Here is a 15,762-nt window from a genome sequence, read left to right as displayed (position 1 = left end):
ACTAAGTACAGTCATTGATAGACCGTTATTTTTAATCTTTAAAGAGTCCATAATAACAGGGTCTGTACCACAGGACTGGCGTATAGCAAATGTGGTGCCAATATTTAAAAAGGGGACAAAAACTGAACTCGGAAATTATAGGCCAGTAAGCTTAACCTCTACTGTGGGTAAAATCCTGGAGGGCATTCTAAGGGATGTTATACTGGAGTATCTGAAGAGGAATAACCTCATGACCCAGTATCAGCACGGGTTTAAGCTTCTATGAAGAGGTAAGTTCCGGACTGGACCAAGGGAGCCCAGTGGATGTAGTGTATATGGACTTTTCAAAAGCTTTTGATACGGTGCCACACAAAAGGTTGATACATAAAATGAGAATAATGGGGATAGGGGAAAATATGTGCAAGTGGGTTGAGAGCTGGCTCAGGGATAGGAAACAAAGGGTGGTTATTAATGGAGCACACTCGGACTGGGTCGCGGTTAGCAGTGGGGTACCACAGGGGTCAGTATTGGGCCCTCTTCTTTTTAACATATTTATTAATGACCTTGTAGGGGGCATTCAGAGTAGAATTTCAATATTTGCAGATGACACTAAACTCTGCAGGGTAATCAATACAGAGGAGGACAATTTTATATTACAGGATGATTTATGTAAACTAGAAGCTTGGGCTGATAAATGGCAAATGAGCTTTAATGGGGATAAATGTAAGGTCATGCACTTGGGTAGAAGTAATAAGATGTATAACTATGTGCTTAATTCTAAAACTCTGGGTAAAACTGTCAATGAAAAGGACCTGGGTGTATGGGTGGATGACAAACTCATATTCAGTGGCCAATGTCAGGCAGCTGCTACAAAGGCAAATAAAATAATGGGATGCATTAAAAGAGGCATAGATGCTTATGAGGAGAACATAATTTTACCTCTGTACAAGTCACTAGTGCGACCACACTTAGAATACTGTGCACAGTTCTGGTCTCCGGTGTATAAGAAAGACATAGCTGAACTAGAGCGGGTGCAGAGAAGAGCGACCAAGGTTATTAGAGGACTGGGGGGTCTGCAATACCAAGATAGGTTATTACACTTGGGGCTGTTTAGTTTGGAAAAACGAAGGCTAAGGGGTGATCTTATGTTAATGTATAAATATATGAGGGGACAGTACAAAGACCTTTCTGATGATCTATTTAATCATAGACCTGAGACAGGGACAAGGGGGCATCCTCTACGTCTGGAGGAAAGAAGGTTTAAGCATAATAACAGACGCGGATTCTTTACTGTAAGAGCAGTGAGACTATGGAACTCTCTGCCGTATGATGTTGTAATGAGTGATTCATTACTTAAATTTAAGAGGGGACTGGATACCTTTCTGGAAAAGTATACTGTTACAGGGTATGTATACTAGATTCCTTGATAAGGCGTTGATCCAGGGAACTAGTCTGATTGCCGTATGTGGGGTCGGGAAGGAATTTTTTTTCCCCATGGTGGAGCTTACTCTTACCACATGGGTTTTTTTTTGCCTTCCCCTGGATCAACATGTTAGGGCATGTTAGGCTATGGGTTGAACTAGATGGACTTAAAGTCTTCCTTCAACCTTAATAACTATGTTACTATGTAATTGAACTGTCCAGTAAGGTTGAGTTAAAAGCAAATTTCGCAGCACGGCGCTTATGGACTGGGATGCCAGGGTCCATTGTGGGATGCCAGGGTGTAAAGAAGCAGCAACTTGCCCACGGCTACCGTCCTGGGCACCATACAATGGTAACTATTATGACTGGTGGCGCATGCGCGACCAGAATACTTTGGTCTGATTGCTAGAAGTTCAAGAGGAAAAGTAACCCGCATGTGCACTGCAGTAAGCTTCTCAGGTATTAAAAGGAATCTGTCTCCTGGATTTTGCTACCCCATGAGAGCTGAATAACATAGGGGCAGAGACCCTGATTCTAGCGATGTATCACTTACTGTACTGTGTGCTGCAGTTTTGATTAATAACTGTTTTATCTGGACCTCATCTTCACCCGCCTCTGCTCCCTATCTAACCTCTCTAACTCGCCTCTTCCTCTCTCTGACCACAACCTTCTCACATTCTCATCTCTCTCCACTCCATGTCTAGAGTCCCCACCCCACAAACTTTCACACCCTCGCAGAAATCTTAAACATCTTGACCTACATTCATTCTCTGAATCCCTCCTCCCTCTCACAGACATAAGTTCCATACACAATGCGGATGACGCTGCCGCTCTATATAACACCACAATAGCTGTAGCTTTGGAATCTGCTGCCCCACTTACACATACCAAAGCTCGCAAAATCAACAGACAGCCCTGGCACACCAGCCTGACCAAAGAACTGAGGCAAGCTTCCAGGGCTGCTGAGCGCAGATGGAAAAGATCCCACTCCAACGACCACTTAATCGCATTCAAACAGTCCCTCACTACTTTCAAGACCGCACTCGCCACAGCTAAACAAACCTACTTCTCATCTCTCATATCCTCCCTGTCTCACAACCCTAAACCCAGCACCTCCTCCCTCCTCACTTATCTCTGCTGAAGACTTTGCCTCATTCTTCAAGCAGAAGATTGATAACATCAGAGACAGTTTTGGTCAACAAGCCCCAGAGCCCTTCCTCCCAACTTCCCTACCCTCCACCTCCAAAACCAACTACTCCACCATTACAGAAGATCAACTCGCCACTCTACTCTCAAGATCGCATCTCACCACCTGTGCACTTGACCCGCTCCCAACCCACCTCATCCCAAACCTCACCACAATCTTCATCCCAACCCTAACCCATCTCTTCAACCTATCACTAACAAATGGTGTTTTCCCCTCAAGCTTTAAACATGCCTCCATCACACCTATCCTCAAAAAGCCCTCTCTTGACCCATCCTCTGTATCTAGCTATCGCCCTATATCACTTCTCCCCTATGCCTCAAAACTACTGGAACAACACGTCTACCTTGAACTGTCCTCCCATCTCTCTTCTTGCTCCCTCTTTGACCGCTTACAATCTGGCTTCCGGTCACACCATTCCACTGAAACTGCCCTAACTAAGGTCACCACTGACCTTTTAACCGCCAAGAGCAAGCGACACTACTCTGTTCTCCTCCTCCTCGACCTGTCGGCTGCCTTTGACACAGTGGACCATTCCCTATTATTACAGACCCTCTCATCCCTTGGCATCACAGACTTGGCCCTATCCTGGATCTCATCATACCTAACAGACCGGACATTCAGCGTCTCCCACTCACACACCACCTCCTCACCTCGCCCCCTCTCTGTCGGAGTCCCACAAGGTTCAGTCCTAGGGCCCCTGCTCTTCTCCATTTACACCTTTGGCCTGGGACAGCTCATAGAATCTCATGGCTTTCAGTATCACCTCTATGCTGATGACACACAGATCTACATCTCTGGACCAGATATCACCTCCCTACTAACCAGAATCCCTCAATGTCTGTCCACTATTTCATCCTTCTTCTCCGCTAAATTTCTGAAACTTAACATGGACAAAACAGAATTCATCATCTTTCCCCCATCTCACGTGACCCCCCCAACGAACCTATCCATTACAGTAAATGGCTGCCCACTCTCCCCAGTCCCACAAGCTCGCTGCCTCGGGGTTATCCTTGACGCTGATCTCTCCTTCAAACCACATATCCAAGCCCTTTCCACTTCAACTCAAAAATATTGCACGAATCCGTTCATTCCTCAACCAAGAATCTGCAAAAACCCTAGTCCATGCCCTCATCATCTCTCGTCTTGACTACTGCAACCTCCTGCTCTGTGGCCTCCCCTCAAACACTCTCGCACCCCTCCAATCTATTCTAAACTCTGCTGCCCGACTAATCCACCTGTCCCCCCGCTATTCTCCGGCCTCTCCCCTCTGTCAATCCCTTCACTGGCTCCCCATTGCCCAGAGACTCCAGTACAAAACCCTAACCATGACGTACAAAGCCATCCACAACCTGTCTCCTCCTTACATCTGTGACCTCATCTCCCGGTACTTTCCTACACGCAACCTCCGATCCTCACAAGATCTCCTTCTCTACTCCCCTCTTATCTCCTCTTCCCACAATCGTATACAAGATTTCTCTCGCGTATCACCCCTACTCTGGAACCCTCTACCACAACACATCAGACTCTCGCCCACCATCGAAACCTTCAAAAAGAATCTGAAGACCCACCTCTTCCGACAAGCCTACAACCTGCAGTAACCACCGATCAACCAACCGCTGCACGATCAGCTCTATCCTCACCTACTGTATTCTCACCCATCCCTTGTAGATTGTGAGCCCTCGCGGGCAGGGTCCTCACTCCTCCTGTACCAGTTATGACTTGTATTGTTCAAGATTATTGTACTTGTTTTTATTATGTATACCCCTCCTCACTTGTAAAGCGCCATGGAATAAATGGCGCTATAACAATAAATAATAATAATAATAATAATCTGCTGCAGATCTAGAACTGGGAGCACAAACTTCACCAGCATCTCCTTGCAATGCCTCTGCTTGAAAAAGCACGCTCTTCTTTCCCTATAACAGGAAGCTAAGTCTAAAGTCTATTTTATCTACTGTATATTTGTGGTTCAGTCTAATGTAATATATTATTCTCTCATTATCGGTCATTTGCTGTTAAAGTTAATTTTGGTATTTAGAAAGGATTTTTTTTTATATGTATTTCACATTTACCTGGTCTGAAAACGGAAACGTTTATGTTACTTTTTCGTTTTATCCGATCATTTTTTACTAGTGAAGCTCTTTGCGAATTCTGTTATACCTGATCGTATGAGTTCATAAAATTCGTTCTATTTTCTGACAAAGTTACTACCTTAATAATGTAAATATTAATATTTGTGTCCATTTGAACAGCAGGGGGCGCAAATGTCTGGCTGCAAAATGTTTTTGCCATTGTGACTGTAAACATCAGCAACTAAGATTTTTCAACAGGAAAAAAACAATTATTTTTGTACTCAAACGACATAATACCTGCAGGATCTGCCTTTTTAGTGTCACAACTGTGCCAATGTGGGGGAGGACTGAGGCAGAAGAAAATGTGAAATAAGCATTATGAATAAGGTGGAGATTGTCCACCCAATAGCCGTCATGCAGATCCTTAGACATTGAGTGTGGGGATATTAAAAGGAAAGCTTGTCCTGCCTGTGACCCAAGGCTCCATAATTGTTATATTGAGGGTCCGTACTCTGTTCTTGCGCAGGAGCCCTCTTCTGCGTCCGCTCCTGTTTACCTGGATGTAATGTTGTTGTATGTGTGAGGGAGCGACAGGGCCGTAGTCATAGCCGAGAGAATGTGCTGTAATGCGCCCTGGTCTCCCGTCACATGAATATAATGTCCCTGCTGCAGCATACCTTGCGCTTCACCTTCTGCACTGTCAGGGTCCCACTGGGCTGGCTGAAGTTCGGCCGCCGGAATTGTTTCATACAAAGAGACAGAGTCCATTTCAAACTTATAATGTGAAACTTTACTTTCTTCTGTTCGCAGCACAACCCTTTCAGTTACAGCATCAGCATATAGCGCCATACAGTCCACATTTTCTACTTTCCCTGTGCTTCTTTCTTCGTCCCTCAGTACGTGCCCGGGCCATACCGCATCTTGCAGTAATACAGCGTCCTCCCTGTCCAGACTCACTACGCTTGGGGGCTCCCTCATCTGTTTCGCTCTGGATCTGAGGGCATCAGCCCATGCGACGATCTGCCACATGATGAGCGACCTGCGTCTCCGTACTGTTTAAGGCTGCTTCTCCCACTTCTGTTCCACAATCCTGTCACATAGCTGCTTCAGCTGCACTTCTGTCCATCTGGACTCCAGATGGCTGGGTACTCTGCTTAACGTTGCAGAGCTATCTGCCCTTCAGGGGCACCCAGGCACATTCTCATTGACAAAAGGAAGTCTTCTCTTAACCACTGCTAGCTCCTCCTAAATAACTATGTACACTAATGTGTCCCATCTAGTGTCCGATTCGGGGTACTACACTTACCTTATCTCTCCTAACAGACATAACACAGCAGGATGATATATGTACACAGCAGTAAAACATTATACTCTTCTTCAAGAAGGGTAGGGACGTGGGACAGTTTCTGTACCCCCCTTACACATAAATAGAGTGACAAAGACTCCCTTAAAAACTACAAAACTATGATTTACTAATTTTATAGTTTTTTTTAATGTTTTATTGGTTTCAGAAATCTAAAAAGGCAAATTGAGAGAGATTTTTAATCTTAGCATTATCTAGCACTTCAGATGGTGAAGCCAGCCAGCATGTTGGTCTGTGTAATGTGGCCCTTGTAGAAATAGTTAGAGAAACACTTAGGCACTCAAGAGGAGAAGTAATTTAACAGGTGAGTAACTATCAGGTCACAGCAGGTGCAGCAGCGATCAGGCCGGTGCTGGAAGGGGGCCCGCCGACGCCAGCAAGTATTTCAGCAGGATGTACGTCAGAGGATGCACATTTAGGTGAAATGTATTGTGGCGCACAGACTGGGTCCCTGCACTGCCATACATGCTGCTGGCAATCAGAGGCCAGCCGCTTAAGTCTGCATGCAAGTCACTTGCAACACATGGTGGTGATTAGGGTTGAGCGACTTTTACTTTTTCAGGATCAAGTCAGGTTTCGCGAAACCCGACTTTGTCAAAAGTCGGGTCGGGTGAAATCGTCCGATTATTTCGAAAAGTCGGGGATCCGACCGAAACACGAAACCCAACGCAAGTCAATGGAGAATCAAATTCGGCAGTGAGTGGAGGACAGGAAAACACCAACAGAGCCCATTTTAACACCAAAAACATCAATTCTTGTTACTTAAGCTTGTCAATCTTAATTTACCTTATAATAATAGTTAGCCATTGAAAATTTGGGTGTCATTTGGCAACAGTTGTGGGGGGAGTAGGGCTGGCTCAAGTTTTTCGTGGGCCCAGGAAACGCGGACTACGTCATGGCGGTGGAGCAGGGAGAGGTAAGTATTTCAACTTTGCAAGTGCTGTGATCCTGAGCAAGCAGGGGGAGCACACTCGTTCACATTGCCACTGGCACAGGGCCCCTAAAAGTACGGCGTTGTGATTGACGGCGGGGGCGCCTCCCACCGGCACAGACACTTTTGCGTACTATGAGGGGCCCTGTGCCAGTGACGTCGCCAATGAGTATGCCCCCCACCTGTTGAAGGAACCTGCACTTTCATCTGCACCTTCCTCTTTGTCCCCGTGTAAGGTGGTATAGTATGCGGGAAGGGGAACCAGACTTTCTGCAGGGTCAGATACTGGCTATGTAGAGTGCAAGGGGAATGTAGTGGTCTGGGTCAATGTACCAGCAGACTCATCTAGCAGTGGCTGGGTGTAGCGCCCCCACTGCCGCAGGGCCGAGGGGTACCCGGTACCGGGCCTCTCAGTCTCTGCTCTGGGATTGTCACGGTGGCTAGACCCGGTCCGTGACCCTGCTGAGGGGCGTACAATGAAGGTGGAGGTATGGTGATGATGTTATGGTGCGGTGCAGGTCACAGTAAATAACAATGACACCAGGTTGCAGTCTCTTTACCTTTTTACTGAAGGTTTGGAGATACCCAATCCAAAGCACTGTTAACAGGGCTGGCTGAGACCGGCCGGTCCAACAGCACATCCGGAGTTCCCTTTTGCAGGTGGGAATCAGTGTCTACCTTCTAGCGCCTGTGTGTGTTGTAGTCCTTCCTTGCTGTGCACCCCAGGATAGTCCTCACAACTGATTCTGTCTGTCTCTGATGTTCGTTCTCTCCATCCCCCAGATGATATGGTTAGGACGCACCCGTATGACGGGGTAGGCCTGGAGTTCTTCCGGGACTCTAGAGTCGCCCCTCTCCCACAGCTGCCTCCGTTGTCTGCTTAGGTGTTTAAGTGAGACAGCCAACCTATAATTGGCTGTCCTGCCGTGGTTTGAAGTATGCTTAAAGTCTCTTACTTTCTCGGCGTTCCGGCCACCGACTGTTTGTGCCTCAGAAGGATGTTGCCTCGATCTTACAGCACGACTCCTTCTGGTCCTATCGCCTCTTTGCTGTATTCCCGTTTTCTCACTCAGCACAATAAACCTCGCTTCTTGTCCTTTCTTAGGGCTCTGTCAGGATCCCATCCCTGACAGGTCCTCTCTCTAGCTCTTCCCAGTTATTTCTCTCTCTCTTCCTGTCCAACCCCCAGTTTTACCAGAGTGTGAGGAGTGGCCTACTAGATAGAACCACTCCCCCTGGTGGCCGGAGTGTGAAGTGTAGTGTGTGTGTTACCTGGTCAGGTGAACTCCTTTAGTGCAGTCAGACGTAACATCACTCCCCTTAGTGGCAGAGCGACATTACTGCAACGACCAGGACTCTGGGGCGCTGCACTCCCCCCGGTTAAATCCAGTACTCCCGGACTGGGAAAATAAGAACAACAATACATGTTAACAGGAAACACACAACAATTTGAAATATCATAAACAATTAAACATAACAGTGCTTCCCTTTATGGGAGGTGAGGACTTCTTGAACGTTGCGAAAGTTAGGTCATGCACAGTTTATGACTCTCAGTTCAGTGGTTGAAACAGCGGGGACCCCGGGTAAACAAAGGGGTCCCCTTTTAGAAGTTTTTGGAGCAATTCACTGTCCATTACTCTGTTGTCCATTTTTTTTTTAAACCTGTAACAGAAGATATGCACACAAATATTTTCAACTAAATAGCAGCCCTCACTAATACCTCCAAGTTTTGTAGCGGAGGGGAGTTTGATTCTGAGTGCTGCGCGTAGACCTTCGCTGCGCAGGGGTTGCTACTGGCCTAACCGGGCCCACTATACTTGCTACCGCTGGTGTAGTGCACTGCCTTCTAGCTACACTTCTAGTGAGTCTGGGTAGCACTGGCGGGCTGGAGCTCTCAGGGCTGCTGCTGCCAGCAACAGTGGGTACGGCAGGCTCGGCGATAGCAGAGGGAGGATTTGCCAGTTCAACGGTCGGTACGGCATCTTCAGGTAGGGCTTGTTGAGGTTGCTGGGCCGGATGATCTGGTACCACCATTGGTTCCGGTGGGTTCGGCTGGTGGAACGTTAGAACAGGTACCACGACGGCCTGATTTATCTGAGTCCAGGACTGGGGAAAGTCACCAAGGACAGTGTGAATCATCTTCTCCTTTTCTACAGGTGGGGAGGTTCCTGGATCCATTTCCCTCTCTCTCAACTTATCGGGGCAGACCTTAAGGTGATCCCTGGATATCGCTGTCGAGGTCTCCCCTCCGTCCTTGCTGATGAGACAGACCTTCGTGTTGTCGAAATCGGATGGCAGTATGGTATACGGTTCCGCTTCCCATTGGTCATCGAGCTTGTGTAGTCTCCTCTATCGTTTGAGTACTTGCTCACCAGGTGACAGGGGAATCGCGGGAGCGTGCTGGTTGTAGTCCCTTTCTTGTTTTTGCCTAGCCTGGGCGAGACTTCTTTCCACGCACTCCTGTACTTTGCGGTACCTTCGCTGCCTTTCTGCATCCCAATCTGTATCCGGCGAGGTATCTTCGGGGACTAGGACCCCCATGTCCAGATCAACGGGTAACTGGTTAGACCTTCCTCGCATCAGGTACGCTGGGGTGCAGTTGGTGGAGTTTACTGGGATGTGATTGTATATATCCACCAAGTCAGGCAACTTTGTCGGCCACAGGTTCCGTTCTTCTACGGGTAAGGTCATCAATAAGTCGATCACTACTTGGTTCATCTTTTCGCACATCCCATTGGTTTGAGGATGGTACGGTGTGGTTCTGATCTTCTTACACCCGTACAGTTGGCAAAACTCTTGGAACACTTCTGCCTCGAATGCTGGTCCCTGATCGGTCAGTACCTTCTCCGGGTAGCCATGGGGCCTACAAAAGTACTGCTGGAAGGCCTTGGCGGCCGTCCTGGCCGTTAGGTCCTTGACAGGTACAACCACTAAAAATCTGGAGTAGTGATCTACGATGGTAAGAGCGTAGATATAGCCCGACCGGCTAGGTGTCAGTTTCACATGATCCAGCGCGACCAGTTCGAGCGGCCGTTTGGTGATGATGGGCTGCAAGGGAGCCCGTTGGCTGTCATGGTCCTTCCTGCATAGGCTACATGGACTGCACTCCCTGACACCACTTCTCAATGGCTCTCTTCATGCCAATCCAATAGAACCTCCCTCGGAGTAGCCTCTCCAGCTTCTTCAATCCGAAGTGTCCGGCTCCATCGTGGTAGGCTCCCAGAACCATGGGCGCATCTCGCCTTGGCACTACTATCTGCCACACCAATTCGTGAGTACGTGGGTCGATGCTTCTCCGGCACAGCTTGCCATCATGGATAAACAGTTTGCTTCTCCCCTTCCACAGCTGTTGGGTCTCCTGTGGATCATCTGGGCCGGGGTGCAACCCTACCTGCGTCAAGAGCTCTTTCACCCGACGGACCACAGGGTCACCATCCTGGGTTTCCGCCCATCGATGGGGAAGGGGATTCAGCGTGGCATCCGGTTGGTTCTTGTGCCTGTTCTTCACATGGGCGATGGAATGCAGGCAGCTCCACCTCTTCAAGTGCTTCCGGGTCTTCCCCCGTTTCTGGCAAATTGGGCATTCGAGACAAGGCATCGGCATTTGCATTCTTGCGTCCTGCCCGGTATTTGATGGTGAAGTCGTAGTTGGACAGCCGGGCCATCCACCGCTGTTCCAAGGCCCCGAGTTTGGCGGTATCCAGATGCGTTAGCGGGTTGTTATCCGTGAAGACGGTGAATTTCGCTGAGGCCAGGTAATGTTTGAACCTCTCTGTCACTGCCCAGACGATGGCAAGGAATTCCAGCTTAAAGGAACTGTAGTTGTCAGGGTTCCTTTCCGTGGGGCGAAGTTTCCTGCTGGCGTAAGCGATTACCCTCTCCTTGCCTTTCTGGACCTGGGACAGCACGGCCCCCAATCCTACATTGCTGGCATCCGTATACAGCACAAACGGTTGGTCGTATTCAGGGTAGGCCAGTACCTCTTCTCCCGTCAGTGCCGACTTCAAGCAAGTGAAGGATCCTTCCAGCCCCTCGTTCCAATCAAATGGGGTGTTCTTCCCCTTGGTCTTCTTGGATTGGCCCACCAACAGGTCTTGCAAGGGCGCTGCCTTCTTGGTGAAGTCCTTAATGAACCTCCGGTAGTAGCCCACCAGCCCGAGGAACTGCCGGACTTCGTGGAGGTTGCTGGGTTTCGGCCAGTCCTGGATCACCGTGACCTTGTCGGGGTCTGGGGCCACTCCTTCAGCGCTCACCACATGGCCCAGGTACTGCACTTTGGGTTTCAGCAGATGACATTTGGACGGTTTCACCTTTAAGCCAAAGTTGGACAGGGCTTCAAACACCTCAGCCAGGTGTTTCAGATGGTCTTCGTAGGTCTTAGAGAAGACAATGACATCATCCAAATACAGCAGTACGGTTTCAAAGTTCTTGTGCCCCAGACAGCACTCCATCATCCTCTGGAACGTTCCCGGAGCGTTGCACAATCCGAAGGGCATATAGTTGAATTCGCAGAGACCCATCGGTGTCGTGAAGGCCGTCTTCTCTTTGTCCGCCTCCGCCACGGGAACCTGCCAGTACCCACTGGTGAGATCTAATGTAGAGAAGTAGTTAGCAGATTTTAAGGCAGCCAGAGACTCCTCTATCCTGGGCAGTGGGTATGCATCCTTATGTGTAATGCGATTCAACTGCCTGTAATCAACGCACATCCTCATTGTACCATCTTTCTTTTTAACAAGGACTAATGGAGCTGCCCAGGGGCTACAACTGTCTCTCACCACCCCAGCCTCCTTCATTTCTCGCAACATGTCCTTGGCACACTGGTAATGAGCTGGGGGTACAGGGGGGTATCTCTCTTTTATGGGTCGGTGATCTCCCGTGGGGATGTGATGTTGGATCCCTTTCACCTGTCCAAAATCTAAGGGGTGTTTGCTGAATACCCGCTCGTAATCGTGAACCACCCTGTATGCCCCTTGTTTCTGATGGGATGGGGTAGAGTCAGTGCCCACATGCAATTCCTGACACCAATCTTTCGGGTGCCCTGCAGAACCGTTGTCCTCCGCCACGTTTGACGGGACCAAGGGTTCAGGTGTCTGTATCACACTATTGTTGACAGCGAACAGTTTGGCGAGCGTGGCATACTTGGTGAGGTGAACCTCTTCCTCCCCACAATTGAGGACACGTACGGGCACCCTCCCCTGGCAGACGTCGACCACCCCCCGGGCTGTCAGGATAGTAGGCCTATTTTCTGAATATACGGGTTCTACCAAGGCCTGGTAGTCCTTACCCCTGAGGCCTATGGCTGCCCGACACCATATTAACATCTCACTCCTGGGGGGTATCGCGATGGGGTTTGAATCACTCACAGTGACACGACCAATCTCACCACCAGTCAGCTCTACCTGCTGTCTCTGCATCAGAGCTCTAATTTCTTTTTGCAGGGCGCGTTGTTCACTGTGGCCAGCGGTTTCTGCTACCTGTTGCAACAAAACAATAACTTCTGCAAGACAATTTTCTATAACATTAGTACCGATAGTCATCATGGGATTACATTCTCGGCGGTCAATATCAACAATTACAATCCCTTGGGCTTTCAATTCCACCCGCCCCACCTTGATGGTGACCTCTTTATACCCCACTTGTGGCAATGGCTGACCATTACTGGCTATTATGGTGAAATCGTCATCGGGGCCACGAGTAATGTCGGTGTCCTCCCAATACCGTTTATAAAGCACGTAAGGCATAGTCGTCACCTGAGAACCGGTGTCCAGCAAAGCGTTCATGGGGATACCGTCAACCACTACAGGAAGAACTGGTCGCCCTCCAATGTATTTGGCTCTCCAATGCTGCGGGCCTGATCGTCCTACTCCTGGGGGTTGGCCCTTTGCCCCAGGGGTTGCTCGTTTAAAGGACAGTACCTTGCAAGGTGGCCCACCTGATGACAGCGGCGGCAGATGGGTCGTCCGTCCTGATGGAAGCGATCGTTGTCCCGGCCTCTGGTCGGTGGAGTCCTCCTCTGTCGCATCCAGGGGACATCTTCTGGTCTGGAGGCCAGCTGGATCTTTTCCTTGGGGGCCTCTTGTAGGGACTGCACCGTCCGGGCTAGGGCAGCAACGCTCTTGGTCAGCTCCTGCATCTGGAGGCGGAGTCCTGCAGGGGAGTCGTCCTCTAGGCTCTGGGCGTCGGCCTCGGCGGCGACTGGGGCATCCGACGCCACCTCCTGGTGGTATGTGAGAGCGGGACGCCTGGGTGGTATTGCGCGGCTGGGTTGTCGCTCCTGCAGCGCCTGGATAGCTTTATCCTTGAACTGCGCAAAAGTCAAGTTTGGATTCTGCATGGCCAGAAAGTGTAGTTGGCCCCTTTGGTGACTGCACAGGAGCCCCTCAATGAACCACTCCTTCAGGAGCTTATCCTCATCTTGCATGCTGCCGGGGTCACTCTGCTTAATGGCCCGCAGCGCCTCCTGGAGATTAAGGGCATAGTCACGTAAGCTATCCTGCGGTCTCTGTTTGCATCCATAGAAAGTCAATTTAATTTCTGTAGCAGTACGGGTATCGAAGGTGGCTTTAAGCTTTGCAAAAACCTGTTGTGCCGTTCCCAAATCCGCGGTGGGCCAGGACTTCACTTCTCTCAGAGCCGCCCCAAAGAGTTGGCCGATTATCATATGAACCTTCTGAGGCTCTGTCAGGGGATAGAACTCGAGCAGGCTGCAGATCCCTTCTTTAAAGTCAGTGAATGTATGCGACTCCCCGGAGTATCGTGGGAGCCAGGCCGCTCCGGGCAGGTATGGCATAGAGAAGGGCATTATGGCTTTTGTGGTAGCGGCAGCGTCCGACTGGCTGAGGGGGGCAGCGGGTTCTGCAGCAACCGGTGGTGGTATTAGGGCCGCGGCTTCGCCCGCTGCGGGGACCGGAGCTGCCCCTGCGTCCACGGCTGCGACCGCCACCTCCGCTCCTCCCGACTCGGACATGGCTGTCCCTTCCTCCCACTAACCTGCTGGAGGTTGGAGTTTCTCTTCCGGGGTTGGCACTTTACCGCGCTTTCTCGTTCCGCGCTTCTTCTGACCGGTTCCGCCCACGAAGCTAAGGCTCCTCCCTCCGTGCGCGGCAATGGCGAATTGTGGCGGGAACTCCTGACGGCAATTGGCAATACACAGTCTTTGCAATAAGTCACAGTTCCAAGGCACACATGACCTGATTCTTCAGGCTTAAGTAGATCCTGTTCGTGACGCCAGTTTGTAGCGCCCCCACTGCCGCAGGGCCGAGGGGTACCCGGTACCGGGCCTCTCAGTCTCTGTTCTGGGATTGTCACGGTGGCTAGACCCGGTCCATGACCCTGCTGAGGGGCGTACAATGAAGGTGTACGTATGGTGATGATGTTATGGTGCGGTGCAGGTCACAGTAAATAACAATGACACCAGGTTGCAGTCTCTTTACCTTTTTACTGAAGGTTTGGAGATACCCAATCCAAAGCACTGTTAACAGGGCTGGCTGAGACCGGCCGGTCCAACAGCACATCCGGAGTTCCCTTTTGCAGGTGGGAATCAGTGTCTACCTTCTAGCGCCTGTGTGTGTTGTAGTCCTTCCTTGCTGCGCACCCCAGGATAGTCCTCACAACTGATTCTGTCTGTCTCTGATGTTCGTTCTCTCCATCCCCCAGATGATATGGTTAGGACGCACCCGTATGACGGGGTAGGCCTGGAGTTCTTCCGGGACTCTAGAGTCGCCCCTCTCCCACAGCTGCCTCCGTTGTCTGCTTAGGTGTTTAAGTGAGACAGCCAACCTATAATTGGCTGTCCTGCCGTGGTTTGAAGTATGCTTAAAGTCTCTTACTTTCTCGGCGTTCCGGCCACCGACTGTTTGTGCCTCAGAAGGATGTTGCCTCGATCTTACAGCACGACTCCTTCTGGTCCTATCGCCTCTTTGCTGTATTCCCGTTTTCTCACTCAGCACAATAAACCTCGCTTCTTGTCCTTTCTTAGGGCTCTGTCAGGATCCCATCCCTGACAGGTCCTCTCTCTAGCTCTTCCCAGTTATTTCTCTCTCTCTTCCTGTCCAACCCCCAGTTTTACCAGAGTGTGAGGAGTGGCCTACTAGATAGAACCACTCCCCCTGGTGGCCGGAGTGTGAAGTGTAGTGTGTGTGTTACCTGGTCAGGTGAACTCCTTTAGTGCAGTCAGACGTAACATCACTCCCCTTAGTGGCAGAGCGACATTACTGCAACGACCAGGACTCTGGGGCGCAGCATGGGCAATGGGCAGGATGAGGAGGAAACACAGATATAGGCCCAAAGAATAAAGTAGGCTAAATGCAGTTCAAAATTGGTAACAGGAGTAAACAGGCAGCACTGCTTTGTTCAGTGGAGGAGAACAGACACCGTTAGTAGGCCCAACCAAACCAAACCTACCAAAGTAGGCCAAATGCAGTTTTAAAATTCCTATAGGCCGAAAGCCTGAAGATTGAAACTCAGGAGAAAAACACAGGAGAATACCAAGGAGCGGCAGACACCGTTAGTAGGCCCAACCAAACTAGTAGGCCAAATGCACTTTAATATGTGATATCGGCTGCAAATTGAGGCTCTGCTTTGTGCAGTGAAGGACAGCTGTATTGAGTGGCGCAGACAGACACAGGTAGTAGGCCTAAATTAAAAAAGTTGGCTCAATGCAGTTTAAAATTGGTTACAGGGGTACACAGGCGGCAGAGCGTTTTTAAGCGGTGGACGATTGTCAGGACTGGAGTGGCCCAGACAGACTTACTAGGCCTAAAATAAAAAAGTTGGCTCAATGCAGTTT

Source organism: Ranitomeya variabilis, chromosome 5 (genome assembly GCF_051348905.1).
Source record: "Ranitomeya variabilis isolate aRanVar5 chromosome 5, aRanVar5.hap1, whole genome shotgun sequence".
In the NCBI taxonomy this organism is placed as follows: domain Eukaryota; kingdom Metazoa; phylum Chordata; class Amphibia; order Anura; family Dendrobatidae; genus Ranitomeya; species Ranitomeya variabilis.
The sequence above is the reverse complement of the archived record's forward strand: the minus strand, read 5'-3'. Positions refer to the sequence as shown.